The sequence below is a fragment of the Genypterus blacodes genome, unplaced genomic scaffold (assembly GCF_046128005.1).
Source record: "Genypterus blacodes isolate CSIRO-AG114 ecotype Tasmania unplaced genomic scaffold, CSIRO-AGI_Gbla_v1 ptg000105l_1, whole genome shotgun sequence".
NCBI lineage: Eukaryota > Metazoa > Chordata > Actinopteri > Ophidiiformes > Ophidiidae > Genypterus > Genypterus blacodes.
Window position 1 is genome coordinate 1,379,592 of NW_027466909.1, and position 14,259 is coordinate 1,393,850.

Below are 14,259 nucleotides of genomic sequence, written 5' to 3' on the forward strand. Positions count from 1 at the left end.
CGGATTAATTACGAAAAGAGCGGTTAAACACCGACAGCAACATAAACCCTTTAGCAATTATTCTTCCTCGTCTCCTGTGAAGGCCGATGTTCATCGACTGCAGTCGGACATCTGACTTTTTAAATGGTTGTCGTGTTGATAAGGACATTGCACTAATTACCCCGACAATGCCGTGTGTAAACTCATTAGCTTTAATTCAATTAGACACGGGCTGATTCAGTGTGCGAGGTGCGGCTCGTGTACGCCGCCAGGTCGTAAACCGCAAACTCCGGGGCGGTGACAGCGAGGCAGAGCAAACACGTGGAGGCGTGAAAGTGGAATTCAGCAGTGTCAGATATGATGACTTTTCTCTAATCCCCTTCCAGTGGATTAGAGTTTTTAAATGTTAAACAGCGCTCTGAACACAGGCGATGAATAAGGCATCAACACGTTACGCCCAGACGGACAGCCGGGCGAAAAGGTCACCAGTCTGATCTTTGCAAAAACCCAACGTGTCACATCCACAGTGGTGACCCGCCGCCACCGCCGCGTCCCTGAGGAGGAGGAAGATGCTGCTTCCTCGCTGCTTGTCGTTCCAGATCCGTGTCAGTCAAACGCCTCGCCCGGTAATTGTACATGAAAATGTCTCAGCATGTGGGCGTGTTGAGATACAGGCTCAACCAGAGAAATCAAGGAGGGAGCACATGTGAAGCCAAGACTACATGCCAGCTGAACTCTCAACGCTCTTTTGGATTATGTCATAAAATACGTAGAGGACAGGATTGAATCAAAGCAAGCAAACTAACACCTATGACATAACTGGCTGAGTTCTCACTGTTGCTTTGTTCCCTTTTTCACACGTATCTCATGTGTTGGACAATAGATTTATTATTTTTTGTTGTTGTCTTCAGACCTTCAATACAAATGTTTGGCATAATAAGAAGCTAATGTGTTGAGAGGGAAGCAGGGTGTTGTGTATGTCAGACCTGCTGTTGTGTCCATACTGAGTCTCCATGACGACACATCCAGACATTTGGGGGCACAAGTGTAAATCCTTCACACGCCCACATCGGTGTTGTTCACTTTTATATGAAACACACTCAGTTTAGACTTTAAAAGATAAAACAAGTTTCTTTTTGCTTCGGTTTTCTCTCTTTGCGCCTCCACTGTACGGCTGCTCTGTGTGCTACCTGTGCTAGTGTGCGTGTGTGTGTGTGTGTGTGTGAGTGAGCTCCCAATAATATTCAACAGCTCAGTGAATGAGAAAATTCCCTCAGGGATCATTGGCTCCTTCTGACCACATGACCAGCCAAGCAGGAGGTGTTGACAGTTTATCCCACACTGGCTCATCATCTGGCTAATTGTCCTTGAGTTTTCTGATGGGTGCGTGTGTGTGTGTGTGTGTGTGTGTGTGTGTGTGTGTGTGTGTGTGTGTGTGTGTGTGTGTGTGTGCCTATCTGCATAAGCCTCAATGCCATTTTCATTGCTGCAAGAGCAGGCAGTTTGATGCTTCTTATCTGGGAAATACAGTAAGAAAAGAAGTGAGAGCAGAGGTGCTGAGTCAGTGGAGAGAGACCGGAGCGCCATTAGGAAGGAAAAACTAAAGAAAAGAAAAGAAAGAAAAAGAGAAGCCTTTTCTGTATTTTCTCCTTGCTCCTTCTCTAATATAACACAGGGTGTAACTTCCAAATCAATAGAACAAACACAGTTAAGAGCCGGGGGAAAATCTGTTGTCATCCCAGTATCGGATGGGAGTTAAAAAAAACAAAAAAAGGAGAAGAAGAAGACGGAAAGAGAGAACTGGAAACCAATCTATTCCTGTCACTCACACATCCAACCCTTTGAGAATCGGAACAAAGGAAATAAGCTCAAATTGGGGAAGAAGTCTTAAAAAAGAAGCCAAGGTTAGAGATCGCCCATATCTGTAATAACGACGCAGATTCAGACTGATAAATAAAATCTGTGATCGAGAACAAAACATGAAGTCTTTGTTTTATGCAGAGAAATGCAGTCACAATTGATTTTGAGTCTTTGTTAAGTGCTTTTTCCCCTTCTTGTTGCCTTTGGGATACTTGACATTCAGGGGGGAATTTTTGAGGGAGAGAGAAAGAGGGAGAGAGAGAGAGAGAGAGTAGACAACCTTAAAGACTCCCTAGGGTGCAGATGCCTTTTGGCCAGACCACTTCCTCTGTCTGAATACATGAGACACAAGAGTCACATTAAACACTGAATAGTATGCATGTGTGTGTGTGTGTCTGTGTCTGTGTGTATGTCCCTTGGGGTCCGCAATGATACTGTGAATCCATGAGTCAAACCTTGGACGAGACTGGTGTGATTCATCGGCTAACATTAGAGGAAGGCTAGACAACTGTGTGTGTGTGTGTGTGTGTGTGTGTGTGTGTGTGTGTGTGTGTGTGTGTGTGTGTGTGTGTGTGTGTGTGTGTGTGTGTGTCGCACAGAGGTCAGTGAAGGGGAGTTTTGAAAAATGTGACCCACATCCCCATATGTTTATGTGTGTGTTGGGGATGCAATGCAAATCTCTTGCATCGATTGTAAAACTAAGGGGCCGTTCACACACTCAAGCTAATCGATGAACGGCGGCATTGTGCAGATCTTTTTCACTGGTGTTAATTTGTGCCACTTCCTGTCCGTTTGAAAGACAAAATGCTCTCTGAGATCTGTTGTCCTTCATCAAACTCAGGTCTTTGAAGATGAAGATGTTTTCTTTCTATTGGGTATTAAACTGAAACATCTCCGTCAGCCTAGAATACCCCGCCCCTCTCTCTCTCTCTCTCTCTCTCTCTCTCTGTGTTGTGATGTACCTCCCTGTCTGCCTGGGCACGCTGTGTTTACCTGTGTGTATGTGTGTGTGTGTGCACGTGTGCCTTGTGGTTGCAGTGCGAGCAGCTGTGTGTGACCCTCTTCATATTTTCTCCTCTCTTCACATATTGTCTTGCGTGTCACTGCTTTCAGAGCAAACAAAGGCCTGGTGAACACAAAGCACAGCGCACTTCAGGCACGCCGCCGCTGTGAGAGATGGAGGAGCTGAGCAGAGAGACGGGTATAGATTTCTTCCTTTTCACCTTGAATGCCTCCTTTTCAGATGTTCATGCGGTCAGATCTTTAAGCGTGATCGACTCACAGAGCCGTCTTGACCCTCAGGCAGATATTCCGACTTCGCGAAAGAGCTTAAATAACAGAAACACGGAGACGGTTTGTTTGTCTTGTGCCGCGAGTTATTTACATATGAGCGCACGGGTGTGAGAAATGATTTTGTCCACCGGCACCCTGAGGAGCTGCAGTGTTTGTACTGTGCAAATGGTGAGAAACAGTAAAAATCGGCCGTGAAACTAAGGGATGATGTTTGAATTATCTGCAGTAAGTCTGCAGTAAGTCTGCTTACAAAGGGGAAACAGATGTGTCGTTTGTTCACCCAGCCGAGCCTGAAGGTGACATGAGCGCACGTCTGGTTGTCGTGAGATCTCCGCCGCCGCTCCTCCTCGCCTCGTTGACGCGTTTTAGTCGAGAAGTGGCGGCCCAGCAGGGGGCGACAGACTGCAGGCGGAGCCGGGGAAGATTTATTTTGGGGCAATGAAATCAAATGTAGTTTTGTTTAATCTCTTTATGAGGAAGTCAGATGCAATTTTAATAAAAAAAAAAAGAAAAAAAGAATAGGAATAGAAAAAGTTTTACGTTTTCAAATTATTAACTAACCCTTTTACAGGTATTAGACTTATGCTTCTGTGTTATAGTTACAGAAGAGTTTGATTGAGTCGCTCCGTCACAAAATGGCTTCTTATCACCAAAAAGGCCAGAACCTGTAACCGTCCGCTCACACTGCAGCTCCTCTCCCCACAACCCCACCGCGTATTCAAAACAGATGTGAAACTTTTCCCTTTTGTTTATGCAGGGATATACAAACACACACACATACACACACAGAGACACACACATACACACACAGACATACACATGTCCCTCACGCACACACGGAGGGTCATGTGAGGTTTAAAGTGAGATTGTTCCGTTGCTGGAGAGAGATCATGCTCCGACTCTCTGCAAAGCGGAATCCCCAAGCGACGCTCTTTGTGTCGATGCGAAGCAACAAACTGACTGAGTGACACGTTCGGGCAAGATAGGAATTGATAAGAGAAGAGTGGGATGAAAAGGACCAACCGGGGAGAAGCGGAGGAGCTGGGGAACCAGGCAGAGAAGTCACGATCGCGTTTCCGTCCAGCTGTCAAGCCATTTGATTTTTTGTCTACCCCGAATTATGTCTTTCCGTGAAAATGAACTCGACTTCTCCTCGGGAAAATAAAGTCTTATTTCCTGACTTAAACAGTTTGAGTTTGTAACGCACCATCAGCGGTCTGATGGAGTCGTTTCCAATCATCATTCGGTTACAGAAATAGAAGACAACAAATCCGTTTCATTGGCCATCACATCCAGCCGTGTTTTCATGTTTCCATATTTGGATGAAGAGCAGTCGGGCCTTGGATCTCTTAGAGGGGCTGATGAATAGAAGATGGAGGGAAGACACAGAAACCGAAAGAGACACGAAGGCGAGCAGCGATGTGCAGTGTGTTAGAGTTCACTTTGGGTGTCTCGTTTCATCGGCCGGCTCTCTGCGGTCTGTTAAAAGCTCAAAAACAGAGCCATGCTGAAAACAGAAACCCGGCATTTAGCTCACACCACGAAACCTGAAGCTTAATTGCCTTTCAATTAGGGGAACTAATAGCCCTGTGTGTGTGTGTGTGTGTGTGTGTGTGTGTGTGTGTGTGTGGTGAGGCGGGGACTCGAAAAGCGCTACAAAGCTTCCTCAGCATTGGTGAAAATAAGTATTAATGAGAGGCCTGTAACAGCTATGCGTGTGTGTTTGTGGGGTGTGTGTGTGTGTGTGTGTGTGTGTGTGGGTGTGCATGCTTTGAGTTTGCTGAATCCCGTTACAACATTAGCAGAGATTCAAGTGCTAATGACCCTGCGTCTGCTGTTTCTCACACACACACACACACACACACACACACACACACACACACACACACACAGTATGGAAATGTCCAGTTTGACACATTGACACAGTTTGTATGACAGAGATTATATATTATGATTTTAATATTAGATGGGATTAGATTAGATTAGAAGTTTGATACCCAGAGTCTAAAAGTGTGAACAATGGTGAAAGAGCTCTCTCCCTCCTCTGCCTGGATCCTTCCCACACTTTACTGTCTCATTACTCATTATTTTGCAGTAATGAAGGGATTATTATTTAATTTGCTGTAATCCCATAAGTGTTACTGAACTTGATGAGATTCATGTTCAAGGAGTTCAGCTGAACTTCTTCGCCTCTTCGCCCAAGTTCTGACTCATACATACTGTATAGTGTCTTATAGATTCTTTTACTACTCAGCCTATAGTAGCATCAGTCAGTGCATATTAAATGTACATGTGTGTACGTTGACACACTGTAGACACACATGTGTTTCAGAAGGACGCGTGCAGTGATATGTTCTGTAATTACTCTGACTCTCTAATGAGTAAAGCCAGGGAGTAAATTCAGTATATAAGTAAATCCCATTACTACAGCTTTGAGAGTAATTAGTACTTAATAATAGATTAGCTACCTCAGCATAGCTCTGGATCCACAGACGGAGGTTTGCGGTGTGCTGTCATTTGAAGAATAATAAATATCCAAATCTCATAATGAAGTGAGACAAAACTGGCAACACACACGCACAAATGTACAATTTACATTTGGCACGTTTGACTAACTCACCTAATTAACCCCGTTTGCTCTGTTTTAGAAGTGTAAAGCTGCAGCGCAGAGCTTAATTATTCAGTGTAAAATAATATATTTAGTATATTTTTGCACGTTTTAATCAGCATCCTTAATTACAGAGGATCAAACTAATTTGCACGAAAATTATACTGTATGGAAGTTGCTGTAAATGATCTGCAATCAGAACTAAATACTCAGATTCAGGAGTCGCAGATGAGTTTGGAATCATTCCTCTAACATGTCTTGTCCCTTCTTAAAGCTCTGCGCACTTTCTGTAGATTTATAGACGACGGCGATGAACCTCACGACCTACAAACGTCCCACAATGCAACACACGGCCGGTTATTACCACAGAGGGAGAACGATCGGTCGCTGGAGAACCATTTTAAATCACAGTGATCCGAAAAAGTACTGAACAGACAGAAATGTTCTAATAATGTACCGATAAAAAAAGAGAGAGACTCCACTGAAACAATATTACTCTGGATCCATCGCCATGGCTACACCAAGCATCATCATCATCATCCTGGCTTCATTCACTCACTCACTCACTCACTCACTCACTCACTCACTCACTCTCTTTCCTCTCTTCTTCACTTATTTCTACTCATTCTCCTTTGTTTTCTATCACACTCCAGTAGAGACTCTAGTAGTTTATTGTCCTCTTGCATTACAGTGTTAGAATGACTACAAACAAGTTTCTAATACATCGTGAAAAGAAACTCAATCACACACACCAGAGCAGAGCAACCGAGTGTGTGTGATTTCTTTTTTTTTACGTCCTTATTTCTTTCACACGCTTGGAAAAATGGTTTTGCGACCTTCGCACGCAGCCAAGTGTTCGCTTGTGCAGCTTTTGTACAATTCCAGGAATGAATTAAAAGAATATTAAAGAACTTCCATGGAAGAGAGACTCATCGAGAGAAGTTCAGAGTGCAGAGCCTCAAACACACAAGGACCAGATTCATGGTGACGCTGTTCATTCTGAGAAAACAATAGAAAGACAGATGAGGACGACGGGAGACAGGCCAAGAGGAACAGAAAGTAGAGGGATAGAGAGAAGAAGAGTGGATGCAACTAACTTGCAGAGGAATACACACACACACACAATTCCGGGAATGAGAATGGGGGAGTAATGGCAGAGGAATTTATGCTATGGAAAAGCAAGCAAAACCTGAGACGATCCTCTCTCCCTGTCATTGCTCCCTCTCTCTCTCTCTCACTCTCTCGGTGTGTGTGTGTGTGTGGTTTTGGTCTACAGCCCCTTAGGGAGGGAGAGAAGGGGAGATGCGGGGGGGCAGGAAATGGCGGCGTCTGGAATTGATTTGAGGCGAAAGGAAAAATAAACTACTTCGGATTCTTAAAGGCTCGGGGAGAGGGGACAGAGGACCACAGAGACAGAGAGACAGAGACTGACATCAGTGGACATCGAGTCCTCGCCGCAAAATTGGTCTTAAAACCTTGGCTCGGTGCCGGAATCGTCACGCCAACAATCACAACGGCGAAAGTAGAGCTCAGGTTTATCAGGAAATCTGAAAGGGAGGTAAGAAAACAGGCGAGGATGAAGAGAAGCAACAACAGAGGCGAGCTGGAGTGAAGGGGAGCTGAGGCAAACAGGGAGAGGAGAGACGTTGGACACGCTAGCTTCAGGAAAACAACTTCTTCAGCTGCGAAACACTTAAATTTCTCTTCACTTCTCAGCCGCAGGAGCAGCCATCAAAAGTCCGGCTGCACTCGCCCACTCACATGCTTCCTGAGAGGGGGATTGGAGTCCAACCAAACTGTCTGAAACGCAACGCAAATGTCAAAAACAGGCACGTCGATCGATAAACACCGCCGAGAGGAACGCCTCAATTTGTTTTTATGCACATTAGAAAATTGAATACATTTGCTTTTATGCGGTACAAACATAAATCTGGCATGTATTGGGTATGTTAATGTGCTGTGTGTGTGTGTGAGTCGGTCCTCAAATCCACAACACGTGTCTTCAGGACACACACGCCTTCAAGTAACAGCTTGTGCCCTTCAGGGTCAAACGTCAGAGGTCAGGCAATAAACGCAGTTGATAGAATGTTCTTAAGACGAAATAATCAAAAATGAATGTGTATGTGTGTGTGTGTTGAGTTGTTTGGTAGGTGTGTGTTGTAAATTGTCTACTCCGGCAGCTTTTCAGATGATATAACAGCGATCAATACGTGTTGTGAATGGAACCCTCGCCTTCGCCGCTGCATGTCTTTCTGCACCTAAACTCTGAATGCTGGAGTTCAAGGAGCTGTTAACCGATCAGCGGGGAAGCTTGTTGGTCTTATTAGCGAAAGCTCATTAAATCGACCGCAACAATGACGAGCGCCATTCTGTGTTATTGCCCCCCGTGCAACGCGGCTACGGCTGCCAAACCGCCACGGCAGGAGTGAGAGAGAGAAGAGACGGAGAAGAAGAAGGAGCGAGGTGAGGATTGTTTGAGAAAGCGTCGTCGTGAGCAGACGTGATGATGAGCTGTGTTAACCCGGAGAAACAGGCTTTGATCAAGAAGAGGAAGAGAGGAATAGAGGGATGTGTGTACTGTTCCAACATGAAGAAAAGAGAGAAAGAGAGAGAGAGAGATATCAAAGGGAGGCTGAGTGGATCGGAGGAAGAAATCCTCTATTTTCTCTCCCTCCATTCTTCTCCCAGAAAGAGAAACGAGAGAGTTAATCCTTCAGGGCTTACATTTGCTTTTTTCTTCCTCTCCATCTGTATTTCTCCCCCTCCGCTCCCCTCACATCTCCCTGTTTTCATCCTCTATTCTCTTTTTGTGTTTCCGGGCTCGTTCCCACTGTTAACATCGTCCGCATGTGCGCCTCTTTTCCTCACTCAGTGTCCTTCCCCCTCTCTCTCTGTCTCTCTGTCTCTCTCTCTCCGTCATCCCCTTCCCTCCATCGCTCAGATTCCTCGCAGGGTTTATGGGTTTATGATGCAGAGTCATCTCACGGCAAACACATTTATCTGCTCATTCTTCATCATTTCTTCTCATTTTGCTCAATAGTATCTATCTATCTATCTATCTATCTATCTTTCCATCTCTCTCTCTTTCTCTCTTCAGTGCAGGTGTCTCTGTGTCTCTGTGGCTGTGGGCTCAGCTGATCAAGCCTGTAATCTCATATTGGAGGATAACTCCATATCTCGGTTCCTTTGTGGCCCCCCAAAAGCAATTTCCCTCCATCCTGAAATGCCATTTCCCCCCTGTTTGTCAATCCCTTAAGCCTTTGAATTAAACACTGTTACCTGATTTCATCTCTAGGCGTTCCCAAAGCACCCATGATTACATCAGCTACAGTGTAGTTTAAGTAAATATCTGGGATAGAATTTAACACCATACATGGCTACGAGCACGCCTCCACCTCCAGCCAAGGACTCCTACATTCATTCTTTTTGCCTTTGCTTCTCAATGCTCAGCCCTCCGCCTCCCTTTGCTTTCTTTTGATATGAAACGGCACATTTGAGCGTTCAGTGTGACTGATGCGTCAGAGTGGCCGTCACATTCTTTCCCGGGTATCTGCACAGCCTGTCCTCCGCTCTGGGAGGAACAGAGTGATGGCCAGGGGATGGAGCGATAGCGGAACTCCGACGTTCTTGACGCCCCGGCGCTGTGGTGGGTGATGGATGGGGCCCAGAGCGGCCGGGGGGCCTGGGAAGCATGCAGAGGATCGCAAAGTGAAACCTTCCAACTAAACTGTGTCCCCAAAAGCTTCCAACAGACAAATCCTACTACGTCATGCAGGGAGTCAGAATCTAATCTGTCTGATTGGTGAGTGTTTTTGGAAAGCAGAGGTACCTGCTTACTTTCGAGTGGCTGAACTTTGTCGTTAGCTAGCATATTGTCGCTAAATGACTCAGCAGTTTTGGCTCCTGTGGTGGATTTCTGGCCAATAAACAAACTGTCAGGTCTGCAAACTAAACCAGATCTAAAGTGACAATGGAGACAACTTTGAGAAGTGTGTGGACCAAACCACAACTTAAAATAGAGTGAATACGAGCCCTGTTAGCCACACCAGCTTCATTAGCTGATAATGCATATAGGGGCTATGCTATACATGATATAGTCTATTGTGTTACACACTTGGCTCTGACTTAGCTTCCTGACCCCAAACTCTGCTGCTTTCCCTTGTCAACGTCCCAAACTTCTAGCAGTGTGTGTGTGTGTGTGTGTGTGTGTGTTTTATTTATATGCACTTTTCTTTACCTAGCTGTCACTCAGATAGACTGCTATGTGATCAATACCAGTGGAGGGCATTAAAACTTACTGTGCGTGTGTGAATCCCTGAAAGTTCAACCTTATCTCTCTTGCCAGACACCCATCAATGTCACATTTTGTGAGATCTACAAACCTACCAGCTAACAAACTTTAAACACTACACACACTTTCTTTCATTTACTCTATACGTTCCATTTATTAAGTACTGAAAATGTCAGAGATTTTTCAGTTTATTACTGTAATGATCCCTTTATCATTGTGTCTGATATAAACACATCTGGGATCTTATCTTGGTTCATTTAAAGGCTTGTTTAGCAGAGATCTATTTGAAACAATCAGCTCTTCACACTCACGCCATTGCCCTTTTCTGTCGAGCAACTCTGATCTTCATCTGAGTAAATTAGGCCTTTTCTTGTTTTTCTGCAGACTCGCAATCATTGGACAACCATTGGGTTGTATGGATGTGTGACTGCAGGGTTGGGATGGGTTTCAGGTGGGATGTCCTCTCCTTGTTTTTTTTTTTCTCTCTTCTCTCTCTCTCTCACAACCTATGATGCAATTTGTACTAGCCTTCATTGCTGTTTGACATCATCCTGTAAAAACTGATTGACAAAGACTTGCAATCGATCAACAAATAGGAATAGACCTCAAGTACGGCTGAAGTGCCTTGATGGGTCTCTTCCTGCATTTTGTACTCCACACTACACACATGTAAATGTAAAGTGGTGGAAATGAAAAGAGTAGCAGCATTCTGCTTGTTTGAAGCTTTTTGGGGTCCTTATTTGATTGGTTCTGTGGCAGATTGATGCCTATGTTCCACTTACACAACATGAAAATGAATTAAAGCAACGATGCAGCCTCACCAGCAGAGTCTAAATAAAGACAGGAGAAGATACGTATACGCACGTACGCATCTTCAGAACTGGGTCAGAAAGTTTTGGACAATTTGCCATCATTCATCTGTACAAACTACCAAAGAGGCATATCGTCCTGAACCTGAATGAGTGTGTTGGTGTGTGTAGCTACATCTTGACACAAAAACACGGGAGAGGAACTGCTCACGCGTGGAAACAAGAGAGTTATTTGGGAAACGGCAGTAGAATGAAAATGGGTATTAGCTGTAATGTACCATTGCTGTGCTTGTGTGTCTAAAATAAGTGACAAACACTTTGCCACAGGCGAGCTCACACACCTACAGAATCATGCACGGGACAATAAATGTGTTGCTTTCTTCCCGCAGCAAGAGGAGAGAACACTAATAGATAGATAGAGAGAGAGAGAGAGAGAGAGAGAGAGAGAGAGAGAGAGAGAGAGAGAGAGAGAGAGAGAGAGAGAGAGAGAGAGAGAGAGAGACAGAGAGAGAGAGAGAGAGAGAGAGAGAGAGAGAGAGAGAGAGAGATGACATGACCTGAGGCTGGCTAAGATAAGCGCTTTTGTTCCTCCTCTATCTCTTTCTCCACAAAGCTGACTGCTCTCTTTCTCCCTCGCACAAAAAAATCTCTTTGTCAACTTGTCTGCCTCTGTGTTGTCACGGTGATAACACAAAAAAAGAGAAAGGTCATCTGGTTGAATGCCTCTTATTACAGGACGTGCTCAGATCTGCGTTTGGGGGTCAAAAGGTTAAACATCCAATCAGCGACGGTGGTAATCTGGTTGAAAATGAAGAATCAAACTAAGTCGCCGTCAATTTGGACGACTTTGGAAGCCAAACGCAAAGAAAAGCACAGTTGACATGTGAAAAGTGGACCAATCACATGCTGGAAAGTGATCAAGCAGTCGTTGTTTCCATTGGAAGTGATGTTTACCGCAGAACCAGTGAGATGTGTGGAGACTCAGCCAACAGTCTCAAAGATGAATGTGCATAATTTGAGTCTAAATCAAAATATTCAATTTGGTTATGAAGTCTTTCTACATTTCTGTCAGATTTTCTTGGTTTCTGGCCCACAGATGAAGGATTAGAACGTTCTGCTCTGAGATCGGCTTGTCGGCCTGCCAGCCACTGATAAGCACACTCGGGATCGATTAGATCTGCCTTTAATCTATTCAACTTTTTTTTTCCCAAGCGAAGAGGAAAACGCTTAGTATGGGAGATGTGAGGTGCGTGATACGGTGACTTTGGTAACACGTGCCCAGAGGGCGAATGCACTGTACGCCACATTTTCAGGCCATGGATCTTATTAAATAGGCGTTTTTATAAGTCCTGTTTAACAAGCTGCTCCAGGCAAATATGGGCCAAAACAGTTCTGAATAATTTTCAATTAACCATGAAGGAGAGAGGGAGAGAGAGGGAGAGCTGGAGAGAACAAGAGAGTGAGAGCGCAGGGAGAATAGGGAGAGAGGAGGAAAGAAGGAAGGGATAAACCAGCTAAATGTATGCACAGAATATTATGACGAACATTAATGAATAAGGAATAAGATGAGAGAGAGAGAGAGGGAGGTATTGTGAGGAATTGCTCTCTCTCTCTCTACCTCTGCAGTTTAACAGAATGCTAAACAGGCCAGCAGGGCCCGATGTTGTCACCACCAATTCGCAGGCTTTTTGATTACACACACTCATGCACACACACCGTGGGGCAGAACGTACCTTTAGCTCATTACTGGTGTCAGATACGATGAGGGTTTTCCCTTCAGCGGGGCGACACTGATCTACCTGGGAGAGAGAAAAAGAGAGAGAGAATTAACATCACATTCCAAAAAATTACCGTTTCATTTTGGAGATAATTTTTTATACAAAAAGAGGGGGAAAGGGAAAGAGAGAGAAAGAAGGAAGGTTGTATTATTATTATTACTGTTGTTGTTAGACTTCATAGGTAGATCCTGAGGTAAAATAGGCAGTATGAGGTACAAGTAGATTAAAAATGAAACAGCCGGAAGCCACGTATGCTTGGAGGTTGTGAGAACAAATAGTACAAATGGCATCATAGACTGTGGTAGAGAGGAGAGAAGAGAGAAAAAAAAGAGAGAAATGGTTGCCATCTCTGATAGAACTTATCAGTGTGACCCCTCATAGTGTTCTTGATTTTCGCGAGTTTAAGAAAATACATCGTATCCTTCAGCCATTGCGAAACAGAGGGAGGGGTGAGAGGTGCACATGACCATTTCCTTTTATGAGGTGCTAAATTGGCGTGAGTCAAAATAAAAATGACTGTTTCATGGATTGGCTCCATGTTGGATACACACACTGGAGAGTGTTCAAAGATATCATATATTATAGAGACACTATATAATGATTGTAATTACATGAAATGTGTTCATTAACTCTAGAATATGTCTCATTGAACTGTGCATGTGTTTCAGCAGAGCGGTGCTGGAACGATGTGACTCCCAGAGATCAAATGAAAGGTTTGACATGTAGATGGAGACTACAGGACAAACAACCCTCTCATCACCTCTCAAAACTTCCAGATCTGCTCCCAAATACTATTTAATCTGACAGGGATTACAGTGTTAATAAAGGTATTGGGTTATTTTCAGGTCCTTTATCAGGAAGCTGCAGACCTGAGCTGAGCTGATTTGCCATCCCTGTCACATCGCCGCTCTCTGCACTCAGTCAGATTGTGGCGTGTTGACTTTAAATATTGCTATTACGCAGGCTTGTTGCAGACAAGCCAAGACTCTTTGGTCATGGGAGTGAGAATGAGTGAGCTGGGTCCTGATCCAAAAGAACGCTGTATAGGGACGGAAGATTAGACGATGAAGAAATTTGTAATTTAAGCCACCGGGTTTCATGTTTCAAAACGCACTCCCACATCACCTGAAGTGTTACCGGGCAGGGGGAGATGAAGAGTGAGCGCTCCTGCCTCCCCGCCTCCGTCTGTAACTACAAGTACCAGGCCCTCGAGTCAGGCACTTAACCTCAGACTGTCCCAGCGCGGCCGCTCGGTGGCCCGCAGCACCACTGAGCTCCTGAGTGAGAACGCAAAACAAGGGCTCGGGATCCGCAAACCCGCCGCAGGGTAAATAAGGGTAGAACAGATAAAAGTTTCCACTTATTTAAAGGTCGGGTTCCTCTCTATCTTGTAATTTTGTGGGCGTGATGGAACATGAGAGGAGGAATAAAGCAGAAACACGGTGAGAGCCAGGTTTCATAATGCTATTATGGCTAAATATCAAAAGGCTAACACCCGCCTCTATCTCCGGTGCCACATTTGTGTTATCCGAGCCCTTAAATGTGCGGCAAAAGATCACACAGCTGCGAGGAGCCCGAGTCTGGATCAATTAACCTTCACACCATTAGAGGGACAAAAGATCGGCGTAACGAGCTTCAGTT

At 44.7% G+C, this 14,259-nt stretch overlaps 1 protein-coding gene across 2 annotated transcripts in view; it reads right to left on the reverse strand.

Moving 5' to 3' along the window:
- Window positions 1-14,259, reverse strand: part of cdh11 (cadherin 11, type 2, OB-cadherin (osteoblast)) — a 63,186-nt gene that overhangs the window by 20,699 nt on the left and 28,228 nt on the right. For both annotated transcript variants that reach the window (XM_076160272.1, XM_076160273.1), the window contains exon 2: window positions 12,574-12,639. The gene's annotated coding sequence lies outside the window, so the exon portion shown is untranslated. The remainder of the gene's footprint in view (window positions 1-12,573; window positions 12,640-14,259) is intronic.